This window comes from Vipera ursinii, assembly GCF_947247035.1.
Source record: "Vipera ursinii genome assembly, chromosome: 3".
Taxonomy (NCBI): domain Eukaryota; kingdom Metazoa; phylum Chordata; class Lepidosauria; order Squamata; family Viperidae; genus Vipera; species Vipera ursinii.
This window is the reverse complement of record NC_139516.1, coordinates 170,965,609-170,983,713: the sequence shown is the minus strand read 5'-3', so window position 1 is coordinate 170,983,713 and position 18,105 is coordinate 170,965,609.

Genomic DNA, 18,105 nt, shown 5'->3' with positions numbered 1-18,105 from the left:
AGGAAGACCAGGATGCTACTCAAGTTAAAAACTACAGACCGATATCGCTTTTAAATACAGACTATAAGATATTTGCTAAGGTTTTGGCTAATAGATTGATGAGGGTTCTGCAACAGGTGATCCATGGGGATTAAACGGGGTTTATTAGTGGTAGGCAAATGAAAAACAATGTGAGACATATAGTTGATGTGTTAGAGTTTTTGGAAAGGCACAACCAGATCTCTGCAGCGCTAATCTTTTTAGATGCTGAAAAGGCCTTTGATCAATTGAATTGGCAATTTTTGTTGAAAGTTTTAGACAAAATGGATTTTGGGGAAAAATTTTTACAACCGATTAGGGCATTATATCGAAAACAAACTGCCCGAATTATAGTTAACAATAGCCTGACAGCAGCATGTAATATTGAGAAGGGCACAAGGCAAGGGTGTCCGCTATCGCCCTTGTTATTTGTGTTAACATTAGAGATATTACTGGTTAAGATTCGGAATTCGGAAAAAATTAAGGGGATACAAGTTGGTGATCAGGACTATAGATTGAGAGCATTTGCAGATGATCTGGTTGTTACAGTGACCCAGCCAGAGAACTCTGTTGTGGACCTGATGGAGATAATAATACAATATGGGAAGGTTTCTGGATTTAAAGTAAATACACAGAAAACTAAAATTTTGGCTAGAAATATGACAGTTTCACAGAAGGCCCTCTTAGAAGGATTAACTGGATTTGAGATTGTTAAAAGGGTTAAATATTTGGGGGTGATTTTGTCGCCCTCTAATACAAAGCTATATAAAAATAATTATGAAAAACTATGGGGGAAAATTCAAAAAGAATTGGAGAGTTGGGAAAAATTGCAATTGTCTTTGTTGGGACGGATTGCAGCAGTGAAAATGAATGTCCTGCCCAAATTTTTATTTTTATTTCAAATGATACCGATTCTTAAGAAAGATTCTAACTTGGAGGAATGGCAGCGTGGTATCAATAAATTTGTGTGGGCAGGGAAAAAGCCACGAGTTAAACTTAAGATTATGCAGGATACTCGTGAGAGAGGTGGCCTTAAATTGCCTAATTTTAAACTATATTATGAAGCTGCTGCATTAGTAGGAATAAGCGATTGGATTAATTTGACGCAACCGAGGTTATTAAATCTTGAGGGCCATGATTTGTTGTTTGGCTGGCATGCATATTTGTTGTATGACAAGAAGGTAGATACTGTGTTTAGGATGCATATTTTAAGGCAGGCATTGCTGAGAGTTTGGAAGAAGTATAGACATAAGCTAAGCAGCAAGATACCATTGTGGGCAATTCCAAAACACGCAATAGAAAATATACATGCTGGTTTCAAACATGATGTGACTACGTACAAGGAAATTTTAAGCTTGGAAAGGAATGTTTGGTGTTTGAAATCATATAGCCTCTTGCGAGAAGAGAAGATTGTTCAAACTTGGTTTCAATATATTCAGTTACGGGCCAGGTGGAAAGAAGATCAGAAAAATGGATTTGCAATGACTGATGAAAATTTGATAAAGCAAATTAGAAATCAGGGACCAGCACATATCAAACGGATATATCTTGCACTGATAGAGATTGACTCAGAAACAGAGCTTGTTAAGGATTGTATGATAAAATGGGCCCAAAACATTCAGGAAGTTATTACAATGGACACGTGGGAAAAGATTTGGGTGAGGAATGTAAAATTTACTCAAGCTCAAAATCTAAGAGAGAACTTTTACAAAATGTTTTATAGATGGCATTTAGATCCCAAAAAGCTTGCAAGTATGTATCCGAATTATCAGCCTAAATGTTGGAGGTGTGGTGATGAAGATGCAACATATTTTCACATATGGTGGACATGTAAGAAGGTTAAGGCTTTTTGGATAAAAATCTGGTGGAATATGCAGAAGATTTTTAAACGGAGGATAAAGTTTTGTCCGCAACTTTTTTTGTTGGGAATAATGGTTGACGCAACAGTTGTGGACTCCAAGTTGATGTTGAATTTAGTTACGGCAGCAAGACTTTTGATAGGTCAATATTGGAAGAAAGAGGAACTGCCGACCATAGAAGAATGGACTTTAAAGGTTTCCGACCTGGCAGAGATGGCGAAGATTTCGGCCTATTTGAAAGATCATTCGCAAGAACGTTATATTATGGAATGGAGAAAATGGATTGAGTTTATCCAGAACAAGTATAGGGTTAAGAAGTTTTATGTAGCATTCGAATAAGTCTTCTTTCATTGTTTTTTTCTTTTCCTATTCAAGTTTTTTATATATATTTAATATTGTTAAGGTTTGTTTTATCCTATATAAGCTAGAGAGTGATGGATTTTAGTATTTATAGTTGTTAGTATATGGTTGTTTATGATTGCTTTTTTATATATATATACCTTGTATTTAGCTCTGGGAAGTCGGGGGGGAGGGGGGGAGGGGGGGAGGTAGGGGGGGAGGAGGGAGGGGGGAGGGGGGGAGGTAGGGGGGAGGTAGGGGGGAGCAGGGAGGGGGAAGGGTTTTTTTTAAAGGAAAACTGTATTTTAAAACTTTTCAATAAAAAAAAAGAAGACTTACTACTGAGGAAATAAATATGCACAAGGTTTTATGGTTACAGTGGGATATACGTTCTACTGAACTCACTAGAAACACTTCCAAATTCAGAGAAGTAGGAATAAACTATACTTCTTAGAAACATGTAGCATTATTTGTAAATACTCAGGTTTTCCTTCATCTTAATAACTTTTTAAAATTATATTAATCTAAGAAAGATGATTATTATTCAAGCAAAATGTTATATGGAACATTGTACAAAATAATTTTGTTTGTGCATCTCCTTGATTAACATAATAATACAATAGATAAGGATCTCTGCTCAGATACTATGTAAGATACTGGCATTTCTATGCAGCATTGAAAGCCAGGCTGCTAAAAAGAAAAAGGCTGTAAGTCTGGAAAGAATCCAACGAACACAGTGCAGTGAGAATTCATAAGCGCACATACACAATAACAACTTTATCTATTTCACATAAGACAGGATCCAATAGTTTGCCTTTCTATTCTTGTTTTACTCTCTTCCATTAATACATAATGATAATGAGGCATGGTGATATTATAAAACCTTTGAGTCTAACTGCTGCTTGATCTTACTATACTCATACCCTCCAAATTAAAACTGTAACCCAAGATCATTGGCATATTACTGTTTCTTTTTAAATGGACGAGACCTGCAATGGCTTTATAATCTAACATATAACCTAAATCTATTCAGTGCACTAGAGCACAGAAAAGCATTTTTCCCTGTACTCTTTGAAAGTTCTTCTGAACTATTCAAAATTCATCATGGTCCACACCATAAACACAGAGGAAAATCTTTTGAAACCAATGTAAAGTTGTATATGAATACATACACCAGAACAGGTATAGGCAACATATGATACTCCAAAATTTGCTTCCATAGCAAGCAGGATTAACAGTGAGAGATGCTGAAGTTACAGTTCAACAACATCTGGAGTACCAGACTATCACTTCACAGAATATGCTACTTTGGAAGATGTCATCTGACTCCTACATATGCTGCAACAGATCAATGTACTAGCTGCCATTTGAATTACATTGCCAGCTTTTCACTTAAAGCCCGACTCTGTACAAAGTTCGTATTTAGCATTTACCTGTGTAACTAAAATCATATGCTACAACAACATATGGCAGCTGTTCAAAGATATTTTGCTTAAACTGCTTAGTGTGCTCTATAGAACACAATGTGTCTATTAGATTATATAGCAATATCTTCCCTTTATCAGCTTCTTTAAATCAGATACAGTTATTTTTATGCTTTTATATAATTGTTCTCCTCCAGAAATATCTTTCACAAACTTGAGTACTCACATCATTGTGCCACTTTTGATATTTTTAGGAGAAATAATTTTAACATATAGATGGGGATTTCAAAAGAATTCTTCTGTTTTGGCCCCATCTCCTACTATGGATATTTGGGGATAAAATGAAAAAGAGAATTCTTAGAAAAGTGGAACTTACCCCCACGAGGAGTCAACCTCTATATTTTTCCAAATGAAATTGCATCAGTTGGGGATTGTGCACCAATAGGATGAGTTGTGGTGAGACATGAATGAGGCTGAAATCAAGATTAAATGGCAGAATTTAATCTCTGACCATCCCCTTTCTTCTTCTTTTAGTCCTTTTGGTAAGGATAGATAGTTTTGACTAAGGATTTACTCACGGAAGATATCTGAAATCAGCTCAAAGCCCCATATACTATAAGGTAAAGGTAAAGGTTCCCCCGCACATGCGTGCTAGTCGTTTCCAACTCTAGGGGCCGGTGCTCATCTCCATTTCAAAGCCGAAGAGCCAGCGCTTTGTCTGAGGCCGACTCCGTGGTCATGTGGCTGGCATGACTAGATGCCAAAGGTGCACGGAACGCTGTTACCTTCCCACCGTAGTGGTCCCTATTTTTCTACTTGCATTTTTATGTGCTTTCGAACTGCTAGGTTGGCAGAAGCTGGGACGAGTAACAGGAGCTCTCTGTTACTCGGCACTTGGGATTCGACCCGCCAAACTGCCGACCTTCTGATCGACAAGCTCAGCGTCCTAACCCACTGAGCCACCGAGTCCCTGTACTATACATTTAAGCAAAAAGGGGATTAAAAAATTTATTCACCCTTCCTGTTTTAATTTAATAGGCTATCCATATTATCCAATGTTGTTTATGAAGCACTAAATGGCCTGTGTCCAAAAGATTTAACAAATCTGGGTGTTTTGTTTTGTTTTTCAAATAAGTCTATCTGAGAATTCTGTTCCACAGCAGCAGATACAGTTTTGCTAACATTTTTAACACAATTTTTCAGCTGTTTACTGAAGTTGGAACGCATTCTACTTCTAGCTATATTTACAAACCACAATTCTGTGGAAGTATTTGTCCCTGCAGAGAATCTTGAAGGATGATAATGTCCACATTTGTTAACTCTCTTGAATGTGTTGTTATGTCACTTAGAGGGAGAAGATTGCCATACAACACAACTGGAAATTGCGTGGAAAAGTATCCCAGACTGTCTGTTGACTATCTGGCAAGATCAGCTGAGGAATAAAGTGAATGTTTTCCTTTAAAAGGCTGGTAACATTTTTTACCTTTAGAATAGTATTGCAGGAGGAGAACTTATGGCCACTACTTAGAATCTTTAAAAATTTTTCAAGCAGTGCTTGAAAAATGTATGATACCTGAGTTGCTGCTTTTATTCGATGTGGTAACCATGTAGCGTGTTAGATTCTAAAAAACCAAGGGCTTGAGCCTACAGGATATGCATTTGCATGAAATGTATAAAATGCTCATTGTAGATAAAGATACAAATATAGATAAATTTCAAATCATAGAAAAGGAATATTGAGGCCTTCAGCCTCTTGCTCAACACAGGAATCCAACATTTCAAGTCTATTCAGCCTCCACCTGAATACAGACAGGGAAGAAGCCACGATCTCACGTCTATGTGTGTTAAAATTATGCACATCTACAGATATTATTTTCTACACCTAAAAAGATAATGCATTTGAAATAAGAGCTTGATTAAAATCAGATTATAGTGTATAATAAGTAGTAATTTTCTTCACAGGATTTAACTATATACAACCTTGTATAGGAGGAGCATCCTACTACTTATACCCTGATCTCTTTTTAAAAGACTGACAAGATTGGCAACAATTTTTGTGCTCTTTATGTGGATATGGATATGCGTGCATATATTATTTTTCCCTACCTTGGAATTAGAAGCTTACGACTGCTATTTAAAAAAAAAAGTCCTGGTAGCTCAGATCTTAATTTAATTTTTGGCTCAGCCCAATGTGTGAATTCAGTCACATAGTTTAAAATAGGCCATCACCTCTTATACCCATTGTTAAAAAAAGGTTGTCAACCTTTTCCCCCCCTCTGAATATGCTTAATACATATACACATACGATGACAGTCATTCTAAACTATTCTTCCATCTCAACTACCATTCCTAGGAAATCTCCCCTTTTGCAATTTAATTCTTTCAATGTTCCACTAACAATGATGCAAGAAATTTTCCCCCTGACTTAACTTCCATATGGAAAATAATATTCAGAAGCATGTATATAGAGAGGGAGAAGAGGGTTAGTCTTTCCTTCTCCCTTTATGTTTACTGAAAATCTCACACCCCAAGCTTAAATAATAATAATAATAATAATAATAATAATAATAATAATAATAATAATAATAATAATAATAATAATAATAATAATAATAATAATTTAATTTCTATACTGCCCTTCTCCCAAAGGACTCAGGGCAGTGTACAGGGCAAATACAATAAAAATACAATATACAAAAACTAAAAAGGAATTAAATAGTGCAGCCCAATAACAATAAAAATAATACAAATTAATATTAATATTAAAATACCCCAAACCCATCCGACCAGGCTGGCTTGTTCGAATAAGTATGTTTTTAGATCACGTCGGAAGGAGCGAAGGTCGGGAGCCATCCGGAGCTCAACCGGTAAATGGTTCCAAAGGTCTGGCGCGCCCACAGAGAACGCCCTCCCCCTGGGGGTCGTCAGTAGACACTCTTTGACCGATGGCACCCTAAGGTGCCATTTGACAAACTCTTTAAAGGTGGATCTTTTAAAAAAGCTATTTGCACATTTTAAATAAAAGATCACTCTCTTATATCAAGTATTTGGGGACAGGACAGGAGCTGTTCATTGGCACCAATGGACAATTACTTCTATAAAGTAAATTTTGGGCCAAGGACTCCTGGAACATGCTTTGAAACACTGAAGTATAAACTTGATGCACAGGTAGTATAAAAGTTGCATGTAGTCTTTCTTTATCTAATAACGAATAGCAGAACTTATGCAAATATGCAAGTTATTTGTCTTTACGGGATTACAGCATCTATTTTAGACTTAAGAGATCTCATGAAAGATCCTTTTAAAAAAATAATGATTATTGAAAAATTTAATTACAATAGTAAAAGCAGATACAGACTATACTCAAAGAGAAATAACAGAGCTGGAAAGAAAGAATATAAAGTACATGGAAAGAAAAAGAAAAACGAAGAAAGGAAAAGGAAGTAAAAAATATTTAAAGAAGTGATTTTTGATCTTCATCACAAGGATAAACAAACTTAATAACTTCACTCCCACATGGTTACAAACAAATATTTCTTCCTATTACCCATCCCTTATTTCTATGCAAACCCATAAATCATCAACTTTTCAGTCCTGGTCTCAGCAAAAAATCCAAAAACGGTTCCCAGAGCTTTATAGAAATATGTCTCATTAGCTAAACTGCCATCTCATTTTCTTAAAATACTGTTGTAAATTAAGTTTTATCAATCAACTTCATTTCATAGTATATCACCAATCTTCATCATTGCTAAGTTAAATCCCCATTATTATTTTTAATTTAATTTATTCAGTTTAATTCAAATTAATTTAGATATTATTTTTCTGTTCTTTATCTGCCTTACTGCTAATTAACTACAACAGAATAGGCACTTACTCAACAGAGTTCTGTTGGACTGGAATGGCACATAAATTCCAATAAATAAGCAAGCAACCAATCATTTATATTTCTGTGGCAGTGTCTGAGGCTGTGCCAATCTGTTGCATATACCTCTGAGTTGTGAGATGCAAGCAACAGTATGTTGTCCTGCAAAGTTACGTCTAGAACAATTTAAGAATGCTTTGGGCAAAAGTGGGCTTTAGTTATGTTTGGGGGATGATCTCTAAAAATGGGCTAACACTGATTGGTTCTGTTGTTACCATTAACAGAAAATGCTGTATGTGGCACAAGATGCTAAGTTAATCAGAGCTTCTCATTCTTACTAAAAAGTATTAGTATGGCTTCCAAAAACAAAAAAATATGTGAAGAAATAGGGTAATATAAATTGGATTTATCAAGAATTTCCTTTCATTTTTTAATTTGATGACTTTAATTTCTTAGTATACTATTACATGCTTTCTGTGTTCTACATATTATTGCTTACCTCCCCGCAAGAAACAGTATAATTGCATGCATGTTTTTATGTTTGTATGTATATATTTCCATACATTCAAGAGACAGATGGGCAATCTGCAACCCACAAGCTGCAGGATTCTTTTTGGCACCCTAGAATTATGTCCAGATTTGTTGCCAAAATATCAATGCTTTGCAGCATGAACTGCTTTTTTTTCTTTAAAAGACTAAAGTGTCATGAGCTGTCACCCAAAAATGGGCTGAAATATTCTATTCCTCTACGTAATGACATCATACCATTACTAAATACGATTCCTATGACCCTGCAGTAAATATATTAAACATAACAATTTAAAGTGTAACTTCAAAATTTAAATTAATTTAAAAATTGTTTAAAATGAAGATTATTTCAATCAGTTTTCAATACTTTGTGAACTCTGTGTTTTACTCTCTATTTCAAACTGGATTTGCCAACATCCTCTTAGGAATCCAGTAAATAGAACACAGCCTCTCTATAAATCTAAAAGCACGTCTTATCAGATTTGTGTACACAAAGAATATGAAACAGGCTCCTACAGTACAGGGTGATATTAAGTTTAGTTCTCAGAGTACCCCCAATACAGATTACAATGAGCATGTAGACTCAAGTTCATTATTTTGTCTTCTATGCTTTCAGAAAAATTGCCTTATGGCTTATTTTGTTAAGCACTGTCAATGTGTTGTCTAAATCATCCAGCTGGGATCTGATCTTAATAAAGTAATTACACTTATTTTCCTTCCTTTATTCTATCAGCATATCCATATCCATATCTTTGTCCATGCTGGGGTACAGAAAAAAACATAAAAGCCTCCTATTAAATGGGCCTGAATTATTAATTCAAGATTTGGAGTGTCCTATTAAGTTTTTAGCATGGATTCTTTTCACCCTCAGCACCATCCCATGAAATGAACAGATCTGCATGAGATTCAGCAGTTTTGAATTGGAAGTAGTCAATCCATATTTTATTGGAAGATGGTCAGAATTAAAGTGGATCAGAGGCAGATATATAATTGGATCTGCCCTGGATAGATAAATTAAAATAACTGATGGGTGGCAGGTATCTGATAAACAAAGCAGGTGAGGGAGATTTAAGTTTTTCCACTATTTTCCTATAGTTTCTTAATGCATTTAAATGAAGGTTGTGGTTGAGCTTACTTGGTTTGAAGGTAATTTCTTTGAATTACTCCATCAAAGGAAATTCAGAAAATAAGGAGTGCTTTTATTCGTTGGATCAACATATAATGTTATCAGTCTGCTCCTTCAGCAGCTTCCTGCATGTGCACAGAGTATGCATAGGAATGATTTCCCTCAAAGTGAAGCAACCAGTTCATAAGAGCAGATTGCTTGTAGACACAGACTTTGCATGGATAAGTACAATGAAATATGGGACTCATTTATAGATTTATATTTATGTATGTATGCATGTATATGTATATCTACATGTGTATATATTGTCTAAGATTTTAAATAAACAAATACATAGAGAATTGAAATTATTTTGTTGTATTTTTTCACTTTTTTGTCATAGCAATTTTTGTGGATTTTTTTTCCTTCTCTTTGACAATGTATGTATCACTATCACTATTATTTTTGTGTTTGGCTCAAAATAGTAAAGCAGCCATTTAAGGTGTATTGGCCTTGATGCTTTATAAGACCGATCATATTATCTTTCCCAACTGAAATAAAACACTCTCTAGCAGGTTGCACTCACTTTGCAAAGACCTAGTTTCAGCTCCTTGAAACTTTATGAGGAAACAAAAGGTTTGTTTCCTCATTACGTTGCTGGGTTTTTTCAGACTAAGATATCCTAGTAATCGAGAACAAGTACCTTCTCAGCACCATGCCTTTTCTGCTTCTTCTATAAATTTGGTGATGTACTGAAACAAAAGCACATCTAGTTGTGCCACAGTAATTGTCAATTCACCAACATCAATGGGTGTGATTTTCAGCTTCAGTTAATGATTTCATCAGCAGAAAAGCTGCAAATGTTGATCTGCACCACCATTTTGATAACCATCTTATCTGCATTTTGATTTCTAGACTTGCCAGCTTCCACATCCTCTTCCTCTGTTTTTTCTTTCAGTTCCTGGAGCTGCTGAGACATCCTCCCCCCAGACAGTTACATCACAAAGCAAATTCTGACCTTATTTTATTTATTTATTTATTTATTTTAATTCCATTTATATCCCGCCCTTCTCCGAAGACTCAGGGCGGCTTACAAACTTAGCAGTAGTACTTGTATTCTGATATCTGGCAGTTTCAGAGTTGCAAGATTATGTTAATGTAACCTGCATATTGAAAGTAGAAATCTCCCTTTTTCTTGCTTGATAAATTAGGGCAGATCCTTCCTAGGTTTCTTTCTTCACCTATTATTCAGCTATGGGTCCTTCCCCTTTTATCTAATCATCCCCTAAGCAGCATCTCTCATTCCCCCCATATCAAATTGCTCTTAGAGAAGGAACTTTGTGGGGTTTTCTTTTTGCTATTGTTGTATTGCTTTATTTTTTCATGTTCTTTTCTTTTTTATATTTTATACACTAAGTCAATGAAAATAAACAGCTAACAAATTTATAAACTATCACCAAAATGGCATCCAGGCCCTTGCCAATAATAAAAATATATTCCTTGCAGTGATGGGATAGAATATAGTAGTCTGATTGGTTGGCAGTTAGAGATCTGTCATGGGAACATGTGACAAGATGAAACTTTGGCTTTGATGTCTATTCTGACATGAAACACTAAAAGTCCAGAGCAGCAGATGGATTGCTTCAAAAACTCAGTGATATCCAACTGGCCAACTGTCATGGCAGAGCTGCAAGACTTCTTCCCTCAAAGGAGGAAAAATATACAGCTGGCCAGTTTTCTTCATTTCCAAGGAAAGGGGGAAGATGAAAGAAGACCTCCTCTCAGGATCATCCATTTGAGCCTACACATATGATCTTGTGCTTGCAGAACAGTGATTCAAATAGGGCAGTAGTTTGGCTTCTGGCTTCCAAATCTAATAAAATGGAATTAGGGTGGAGCAGTGGGCTAATGCCTCCTTAAGTAACACCAGCTGCCTGCAATTAGTGCAGGTTCGCATCCCACCAGGCTCAAGGTTGACTCAGCCTTCCATCCTTCCGAGGTAGGTAAAATGAGGACCCAGATTGTTGGGGGCAATAAGCTGACTTTGTAATAATGCCACGGGGGGGGGGGGGAGGCGAAAGCCCTAATAAGCAGGCATATACATAGAATGAAGGCTATTGCTAAGCACATTGGTTTGTGCTTAAATTGTAAGCCGCCCTGAGTCTTCGGAGAAGGGCGGGATATAAATGGGATTAAAATAAAAAAAAATAAAATAAAAAACATTTCTAGGCACAGGATGCAGGTAGTGTGGCTCATAAGGTGTAAAGTAATCTGGCTAATGGAATATGGAATCAGTCTGCTGACTGTTCCAGCTAAGAGATATTTAAGTCCTGACAAATAGTTAAACCTGTACTGCATTAGACTGTTTCTCTTTAAATGGTAAATCTAAACCTCCTTCATTCCAGCTTAATCCTGAGCTAACAACATATCTTGTCATAAGCAGTAGGGCTTGTAGCTGGAAATCCTTGTTTTATCAAACTTAGCGCTTAGGAGCAATGTTGGTGTAATTGTCCAAGATCAGGCTGTTCTGTAGAAAAAGAGGGATTTCCCTTTTTGCAGTTCCCTCTGTCAGCAGGCCAACTGATTGACTATATCCCAGCTTTTCATTCCACAGAACTCTGACCATCCTTATTTGGGCATAGAATAGTTCTCAGTCAACAGCTAAAATGTCTGTTATAAACTGATAATCTGTGGGCAGTCATCTAGCATTTCCAGCAGGAGTAAATAGCAGTTCAGGAGGAAAATTTCTGTCAAACATTGAAATGTTTAAAAAGAATCCTCCAGCTTTCTCACATATTGGATAGATAGAGAAAGAGATCCTATGGTTAATTTGATTTTTAAAAGAACAAGAACTGTCCTCAAAGGAGATACTTGATTTCCATTAGGCTCCACAGAAAAACAGCAAGCATATTTAGATTACTTTCAGCCAGATAGTCTCTTTTGGAGATCATTACATATAACCCAAACTGTCAATAATTATGCAATGCAGAAACTGCACATATGGCTGGATTAATCTGTGATAGTCCTCTGATGTCTACAAACAGCATATCCACATATTATGTACATATCTCTGCCTGTCCACTTTGAAATACCACAACATGGTATTTCAAAAAACATCTCTAAAATCTGAAAAATAATGTTCTCTGTGAGTATACAGTACATGTGTATAATTGTACATGTGTATGTATATGTTTCCCCTTCATGGATTACTGCCTTGTCGTGGCGAAGGGGCTTGCGTAATTCAATGAAGCTATGAGCTATGCCGTGCAGGGCCACCCAAGATGGACAGGTCATAGCAGAGAGTTCTGACAAAACGTGATCCACTGGAGAAGGAAATGGCAACCCACTCCAGTATCTTTGCCATGAAAACCCCATGGACAGTACCAAAAGGAAAAAAAGATATGATGCTGGAAGATGAGCCCCTCAGGTCGGAAGGCGTCCAATATGCTACTGGGGAAGAGCAGAGGGCTAGTACTAGTAGCGCCAGAAAGTATGAAGCGACTGGGCCAAAGCTGAAAGGACGCTCAGCTGTGGATGTGTCTGGTGGTGAAAGGAAAGTCCGATGCTGTAAAGATTTTTTCTCCATAGGAACCTGGAATGTAAGATCCATGAATCAAGGAAAGCTGGATGTGGTCAAACAAAGAGATGACAAGACTGAACATCGACATCTTAGGTATCAGCGAACTAAAATGGACAGAAATGGGTAAATTTAATTCAGATGACCATGAGGTATACTACTGCGGGCAAGAATCCCTCAGAAGAAATGGAGTAGCCTTCATAGTCAATAAAAGAGTAGGAAAAGCAATACTGGGATACAATCCTCAAAATGACAGAATGATCTCAGTTCGAATCCAAGGCAAACCATTCAATATCACAGTAGTCCAAGTCTATGCCCCAACCACCAATGCTGAAGAGGATGAAATTGACCGGTTCTATGAAGCCCTACAGCACCTTATAGAACTAACACCAAAAAATGATGTCCTTATCATCATGGGGGATTGGAATGCTAAAGTAGGAAGCCAAAAGATAACTGGAACAACAGGCAAGTTTGGCCTTGGAGTACAAAATGAAGCAGGGCACAGGCTGATAGAATTTTGTCAAGAGAATACGATGGTCATAGCAAACACTCTTTTCCAACAACCCAAGAGACGGCTCTACACATGGACATCACCAGACGGTCAACACAGAAATCAGATGGACTATATGCTCTGCAGCCAAAGATGGAGAAGCTCTATACAGTCAGTAAAAACAAGACGAGGAGCTGACTGTGGCTCAGACCATGAGCTTCTCATTGCAAAGTTTAGGCTTAAACTGAAGAAAGTAGGGAAAAGCACTAGGCCACTCAGGTATGAATTAAATCATATCCCTGTTGAATATACAGTAGAGGTGACAAATAGATTTAAGGAATTAGATCTGATAGACAGAGTGCCTGAAGAAGGAAAAGAGCCACTGGGAACCGGTTCGATCACACATAAAAAAAGTGGGAGCCGCGTGCGTGCGTCCATGCACACGCATGCACAAAAACGTTTCTTGCACATGCACGGACGCGCGCGGTTGCCTTTTTTTTATGTGTGATGGAACCGGTTCCCGGTTGCGCGACGGCGACAGCCCGTCTGCAAAGCTGCCGAAAGCGGTAGCTTTGCAGATGGGCCGTGGCAGCTTTCGCAACAAGTGGGGCCGCTACCCATTCCAAGAGGTACGCGCGCACCTCCCCAAACCTCCCCAAACGTCGGCAGGTCTTCGTACGGCGGCGGCTTGGAAGAGGTGCGCGCGCACTCTCCAAACCGCCACCATCCCGTTTGCACAGCTGCCGTGTTCGTCAATGTTTGACGAACGCGGCAGGTCTCCGGACGGGATGGCGGCAGTTTGGCGAGTGCGCGCGCACTCTACAAACCGCTGCCATCCTGTTTGCACAGCTGCCGTGAACACGGCAGGTCTCCGGACGGGATGGCAGCAGCTTGGAGAGGTGCGCGTGCACCTCCGCCCTTCGGAAAGGTGCGCGCGCACCTCTCGGAACGGGCGGTGCCACTCTCCATTTGGAGAAGTGCGCGTGCACCACTGCCCGTTCGAAGAGGTGCATGCGCACCGGGCGGCTGGGAGTCGCAGGAGACGGCTCAAAGAGCTGCATGCGGCTCCGGAGCCGTGGGTTGCCGACCCATGTGATAGACAGAGTGCCTGAAGAACTATGGACAGAGGTTCGCAACATTGTACAACAGGTAGCAACTAAAACCATCCCAAAGAAAAAGAAATGCAAGAAAGCAAAATGGTTGTCTGAGGAAGCTTTGCAAATAGCTGAGGAGGGAAGCGAAAGGCAAGGGACAAAAAGAAAGATACGCCCAATTGAATGCAGAATTTCAGAGAATAGCTAGAAGAGATAAGAATGCCTTCTTAAATGAACAGTGCAAAGAAATAGAAGAAAACACTAGAATAGGGAGGACCAGAGATCTTTTCAAGAAAATTGAGAGATGAAGGGAACGTTTCATGCAAAAATGGGCATGATAAAGGACCAAAATGGCAGGGACCTAATAGAGGCAGAAGAGATTAAGAAGAGGTGGCAAAAATTACACAGAAGAACTATACAAGAATGAGCTTAACGTCCCTGATAATCACAATGAGGTGGTCACTGACCTCGAGCCAGACATCCTAGAATGTGAAGTGAAGTGGGCCTTAGAAAAGCTGAGCAACAACAAAGCTAGTGGAGGTGACAGTATTCCAGCTGAACTATTCAAAATCTTAAAAGACGATGCAGTAAAAGTGCTACACTCAATTTGCCAGCAAAGTTGGAAAACTCAACAGTGGCCACAGGATTGGAAAAGATCAGTTTACATTCCAATTCCAAAGAAAGGCAGTGCCAAAGAATGTTCAAACTATCGCACCATTGCACTCATTTCTCATGCTAGTAAAGTTATGCTTAAAATCCTACAAGCTAGACTCCAGCAGTATGTGGATTGAGAACTACCAGAAGTACAGGCAGAATTTCGAAGAGGCAGAGGAACTAGAGATCAAATTGCCAACATACGCTGGATCATGGAGAAAGCTAGAGAGTTCCAGAAAAACATCTACTTCTGCTTCATTGACTATGCTAAAGCCTTTGATTGTGTGGATCATAACAAACTGTGGCAAGTTCTTAAAGAGATGGGCATACCAGACCATCTTATTTGTCTCTTGAGAAACCTATATGCGGGCCAAGAAGCAACAGTGAGAACTGGACACGGAACCACTGATTGGTTCAAAATTGGGAAAGGAGTCCGGCAAGGCTGTATACTGTCGCCTTGCCTATTTAACTTATATGCAGAGCACATCATGAGAAAGGCAGGGCTAGATGAATCAAAAGTTGGAATCAAGATTGCTGGAAGAAACATCAACAACCTAAGATATGCAGATGATACCACTCTAATGGCAGAAAGTGAAGAACTAAAGAGCCTCTTGTTGCGGGTGAAGAAGGAGACTGCAAAACTTGGGTTGAAACTTAACATTAAAAAAACCAAGATCATGGCATCTGGCCCTCTCAATTCCTGGCAAATAGATGGGGAAGAAATGGAGGTAGTGACAGATTTTATTTTCCTGGGCTCCAAGATCACTGCAGATGGAGACTGTAGCCAAGAAATTAAAAGATGCTTGCTCCTTAGGAGGAAAGCCATGGCAAATCTAGACTGCACACTAAAAAGCAGAGACATCACCCTGTCAACAAAAGTGCGTATAGTCAAGGCTATGGTCTTCCCAGTTGCAATGTATGGCAGTGAAATTTGGACCATAAAAAAGGCTGAGCGTTGACTTCCGGGTGGCACTTCAGCGGCGCGGACGGTCGGATTCGACCGCCGGCCTTTCGATCCCGTTGAAGCGGCGGAATAGCCAACGATCAGCTGTTCCGCCGGTCAAAAACCCCTCTCCTTGGGCAAAGAAGGGAGGGTGAGCTTCCAGGTATGGGTAGAGCTCCCCTAGCACCCCAGAACATTTGTTCTGGGGCATGAAGGATGAGAGCCTCCCCGAAGCCTAGGAATGCTCCGGAACGAAGGACTCTTTTGCTTAAGCAGAACAAGACGCTGAATCCACTCCTGCTGGATCTGATTGTCATCTTGAGTTACGGTAGCAGCAGAGCTGATGCAGGAGCAGTATAAATAGCAAGTACAAAGCTGTTGTGACTCAGGGCCAGCCTGTGGGTCCGACAGCCGGGTCCGATGTATCGGAGGACTCAGATGTGGGGGAGGAGGGAAACGAACCGGCTGATGATGATTTGGAGACTTTGCAGAGTCCTCAGCCGGGAACCTCTTCTCAGCTGTGTGAGCCCGAGAGTGCGGAGGATGATGACCCACAGCTGGCCCTGTTCAAGGACGCCCGACGCAGGAGGCAGACGAGCAGGGACAAACAAAGAAAGGCTATGGGACTCCTCGGGAGGAGGCACAGGGAGACCACGCCCTGAGCTCTCTATAAAAGAAGTGTTTGGGGAGGGGCTGGTTGCTGAAAGCAACTTTTCCGTTTGAGAAGTCAAGCTCTTGTATTCTTGTAACAGTGTAATTAAAACTTGGCAGAAGCCTTTTGGTCTTGGACGCTTTCCAGACTCTTCTTTTGATTAGGGGTGCGAGAAGAGGGCTGGTTCAGAACAAAAGCTTTAACTTTGAAACTCAAACTCTCTTCCTATTCCAATGTTTTAAAGAAGGGGAAGATGGCGCCTGACTGATTTTTTTTCTAACAAGAAGTGAAAGTGTTTTTCTTCAAAGTAAAGTGACTGCTTGAACTGAGTGGGAATATGTAAAGTGGACTTTCAAACCTTAAAAGAGCTTGCTATAATTTGGAGATGCTAAAAAGTTATTTTCGAGTTTAACTACAAAGTAATAAATGGACTAGAAAGTGAAAGTGTGTATTGAAAGTCATTAGTTGCAAACCGCATAGACCCATTTTTAAAAGTGCGGAGGCATTGCTTGTTCAGCAGTCTGGAACACAGTCTTTGAAGTTACCCCCCGAAGCTGCTGCATCTGTATTGACTTTAAAAGATTTACAATATGCTTTAAACGATGCCTTAAAAATTCAGTCTGAAAAAATATTTGAGAAGGTAGCAGAATTCATTGAAAAGGAAAGCAAGAAAATAAGGGAGGATACTTTGATGGCACTTCAAGTGTTTTCAGGCTGTATTGAGAACTTGGATGAACGTGTGGAAGAAGTGAAACAAAATAATCTGATGCTGGAGGCTAAAATAGGTGAAGTGGAGAATAAAATGGAAAAACTTGAAGATGAAATGATGATGATGCAATATTTGTTGTTGTTAGTTGCGAAGTCGTGTCCGACCCATCGCGACCCTTTTAATTTCTTGGCTACAGTCCCCATCTGCAGTGATCTTGGAGCCCAGGAAAATAAAATCTGTCACTACCTCCATTTCTTCCCCATCTATTTGCCAGGAATTGAGAGGGCCGGATGCCATGATCTTGGTTTTCTTAATGTTTAGTTTCAACCCAAGTTTTGCACTCTCCTTCTTCACTCGCAACAAGAGGCTCTTTAGTTCTTCTTCACTTTCTGCCATTAGAGTGGTATCATCTGCATATCTTAGGTTGTTGATGTTTCTTCCGGCAATCTTAATTCCAACTTTTGATTCATCTAGCCCTGCCTTTCTCATGATGTGCTCTGCATATAAGTTAAATAGGCAAGGCGACAGTATACAGCCTTGCCGGACTCCTTTCCTAATTTTGAACCAATCAGTGGTTCCGTGTCCAGTTCTCACTGTTGCTTCTTGGCCTGCATATAGGTTTCTCAAGAGACAAATAAGATGGTCTGGTACGCCCATCTCTTTAAGGACTTTCCACAGTTTGTTATGATCCACACAATCAAAGGCTTTAGCATAGTCAATGAAGCAGAAGTAGATGTTTTTCTGGAACTCTCTAGCTTTCTCCATGATCCAGCGTATGTTAGCAATTTGATCTCTAGTTCCTCTGCCTCTTCGAAATCCTGCCTGTACTTCTGGTAGTTCTCGATCCACAT